The sequence below is a fragment of the Rattus norvegicus genome, chromosome 5, assembly GCF_021556685.1.
Source record: "Rattus norvegicus strain SHRSP/BbbUtx chromosome 5, alternate assembly SHRSP_T2T, whole genome shotgun sequence".
NCBI classification, from domain to species: Eukaryota; Metazoa; Chordata; class Mammalia; order Rodentia; family Muridae; genus Rattus; species Rattus norvegicus.
This window is the reverse complement of record NC_141538.1, coordinates 48,018,639-48,022,500: the sequence shown is the minus strand read 5'-3', so window position 1 is coordinate 48,022,500 and position 3,862 is coordinate 48,018,639. Positions and strand designations below refer to the sequence as shown.

Below are 3,862 nucleotides of genomic sequence, written 5' to 3'. Positions count from 1 at the left end.
AAAAATACATTAAATATATAAGACGTGATAGGATATTGAGATGGCTTACAAGTGGTATTTACACATTCTGATTATAACAATGTGTAGACTTTTACAAGAAGCTGGTAACTAAGGAGTTCCTAAGAAATCTTAGATTTTGTATAGTTAATGGCCAGATTAACAATGTCTCAAGTCTGAAAGCCCTTAAAATGTTCTTCCAGAGTCCACAAAAGCAAGCAGAATGTTGTAAAAAATATTCTTCGTTGCATATATCTTTTAAATTAAATTTGAGACTATTCAGTATGCCTTACATAGATACCATTAATTGAGGATCACTGAGGTCTCCAGGGACTATCTTTTCACCTCTTCACAGCTTGGATCTGATCTTGAAGCCAGTCCATATCTTCTTGCAATCTTTCTTCTTTGCTGACATCACTAGCACAAATATGCCACGGCTTATCTTTAATAGTCTCTAAACACAGCAACTGAGACACTTTCATGGAAGTCACTGCGTCTCTAAGATCCATTTTGTTTGTAAAGAACAATATTGGAATTCGACGGTGTTTAGTGTCTGGGTGATTTAGAAGGGTATCAAGCTCTTCTTTGGCCATAACCATTCTTAATTAATCACTACTCTCAATGACAAAGATAATGGCTTGTCCATCTTTATAATAGTGTTCCCAGAGATTCCTGTACCTTCCTTGACCTGACATGTCAAATACTGTAAAAGACAAACTGGACGGTTTGAATTTCTCTATGTTAAATCCTATGGTTGGGACCATATCTTGAGCTTGAGCATTTGAGGGTTTCAGTTTATTAATGATTGTTGTTTTCCCATTATTATCCAGCCCGAGCATAAAACATGAACCTCCTTCTTCCTCACGCCAAGTAAACCTGAAAGTCTGTCCAGCAATCCCATATTGCAGCTTAAATATTTAAACAGCAACTGATCTTTGACGCCGATCCAAAGGCCAAAGGGCCGACAAGGACAGGAAGGGACACACTCTTGCACCCGTCTCCGCGGTGGGATCTTCCCCAGGAAAAGGTTACCCTTTCCCAAGCACAGCGTCTTCTACAAGTTGGGGGTACCGGCGCATTCACCCGGGATGGGAGCATGAGTGGCTGAGCAGGCTCATGTGTATTTTTCTATGGTGTTTTAAAACTCAAGGTTTTTTTTTAAAACAATTCAAAGAATTTCTCTATCTACAACATGGACTAGATTTAGAATAATTATGAACCTTACAATTCCCTTAAAAGAAAGGAGTTCATTCCTGCTATTATGGGCTTGATCAGAAACCTATTGCCAGGGAATTCATAGGCTCTAAGAGTGAAATTAATGCTTTGTATTACTAGATGGGAATTGTCAATCTGCCTCCAAAATATTTATGTTTATACCCACAGTTCTTGTATATATTCATAGACTTGTTCAGAGAAGATTGAGTAACATGGCAGAAAAAAAAGAAGAAGAAGAAGAAGGAAAAATAACAGACAGGGATACCGGGAAACATTGTCCAGGAACTCCATGGTTCCCTTACCTTCATGGATTTACTATAGCTGTAGCTGTCTACACAGGGTCTGTGCAAGACTCAGCCTGGCAACATTCAGTCATGATAGGAGAAGAGGCTCAGTGGGCTAGGTCACTCTTAAGATGGCAGTTGGTGGCTTCTGGAGGGGGAGTTACCTTTGTCTTCAGCAGTATAGATATGGGAGAGCGGCTCATGCTTTAGTGAATATCATTACAAACGTGCCTGTGGGAGTAGCTCTGACTACAACCAAATGAAAATTGATAAACTAAGTTTGGCTGATCATTTTCTTGGAAAGTAACTGCTTTAGAAACCGTTGTTAAAATTTCTCTTAGTATTTGCTTTAGTTGCTTTTAAACAAATTATACCCAAGAGAAATCTCAAATTCTTTTATTCCAAAAATACTACTTTCAGTGGAAATATAAATATTTTCTTAAACACACAGTTTTAATCGAGAAATGTCCTGGAATAATCCCAGCAGTGTCTTTTCATCCTATCAGGGTCAGGTGATTTCAATACTTCATTACCAATCTCTCTGAAGTAAAACAGTCATGTATCTAGTATTGAGTGTCAGCCTTTTGGGATCTTCATCAACTTATCCCCATTGGTCCCCAAACCTGTGAGGAGAGGACTACAGATAACAGATTCCAAGGGGAGTACTACATATAACAGATGCATTCTGTGTGTTCTCAGCACTTATTTATTTTATTTATCCAATTCTTTAACAGTGAGAAATTATTTTATACCTATTTTTGGGTTAAATACAAATATAGTTCAGATTGTTCTTAATCAAATACTATCCACCATTGATGCCTAAATAATAATTAATTGTGAAATTATTCAAAAGGCTTTATACACATATTTGACTATTATCCTAACTTACTGAAGCAGAATTGCTTCTTACGATTGCTAATTCTAAATCATTTCTTAGCTTAAAAAGGAAAATATTGATTGCTAGTTTGATTTGTAGAAGTCAACATATAATTTCAACTCTATTCCTATAGTAGGCTAAAAAAACCCACAATGGAACATGCTTGTTGGATGTGATAAGTAAAATGCAATCAATATGCATTTTTACAAAAAGGAATCTTGTAACATCATAAATATACAGAATTTGGTACTAGGGTTTGGGATATTGCCGGGATAGGCCTGACCTTGTTTTTGTTTGAAGGAATATGCAATATTAAATGTAATTATGGTAGATAGTGACCTTAGGGAAAGATCCCACTCAACTAAGCTTATTGTTTATGGGATTGCAATTGAACAAGGAATAGTTATATTGTGTTTAGGTGTTATTACCTTATTAATGCTTACATTTGGACTTTGAATCTGGAATGAACTAAAATCCAAAAATAGAAGGCACACCTGTGATCCAGATATTGAGGTTGCAAGACAAAGTCTTTTAATCTCTATCTTGAGAAATTAGGTCCTGGCATTGTGATACACACATTTAATTCCAGGAGACAGAGTCAAGCAGATCTCTGAGTACAAGGCCAACCTAATGCAGAGCAAATTCCTAGTAGAGGAAAACTTAGGTCCAGGCTTGTTGTTATCCATCTTTCCTATCAGAACTCAGGGGATCTCTGAGTTTAAGGTCAGTTTACAGATCCTCCAAGCTTAGGCAGTCAAGTGTTGGGTATTGGTTCTAGTGCTTTGATATAATCAGGAATCTACATGTCCAAACACTGAAGGTCCTTGTTCCCAATTGGTTCTTGATCTATCAATAAAGATGCCAGTGTACAATAGCTGGGCAAAGGGAGATAGGATAGGACCCTTAGATTTGTTTGGGCTAGGATGCAGGAGAGAGGAGATAAAAGGAGAATTGCCATATTTCAGAAGGAGATGAATCATATTTAGAGCTACAAGAAAGAAAATCATCTGAAATGTAGACAAGAAGGAATATAGCCCCCAAAAGGGCTGCCTAGAAGTGTCATCTTGGGGAGCAAAGACTAGGGGATAGCCAGAGGGACCAGGACAGCAAAGACAGATCATAGATTTAGAGGGTATTGAGTTAGGAGTACTTGAGGGAAATCTATGGTCGCTGGATGGAGGATTAGAAATACTCAGCTTTTGAGCTAGCCAAGGCATTTCAAAAATAAGACAATGTATGTGTGTCTTGAATCCAAAGAGTTTCTGGGTAGGTGGGTAGCTAGGAACATGTTACTGTCTGGGAGCTCAAAACAGTGTAGCTAAACTCACTGCTACAGTGAAGGATGTAATCGAACAAGGGGCATGTTCTCAGCCCTAGCAAGCAGCAGAACTCAGTAACTTATGGCTCTAGATTTAGAGTCAAGAATAGAAGGGGTTACTGGGACAAATAATGCTGGTGAACTGTAGCTAAAAACTTACCAGGAATTAAG

At 37.9% G+C, this 3,862-nt stretch overlaps 1 pseudogene; it reads right to left on the bottom strand.

The window, feature by feature from the left end:
- Positions 1–330: 330 nt before the first annotated feature.
- Arl6-ps1 (ADP-ribosylation factor like GTPase 6, pseudogene 1) lies at positions 331–898 on the bottom strand (annotated as a pseudogene).
- Between the last annotated feature and the right edge of the window lie 2,964 nt (positions 899–3,862).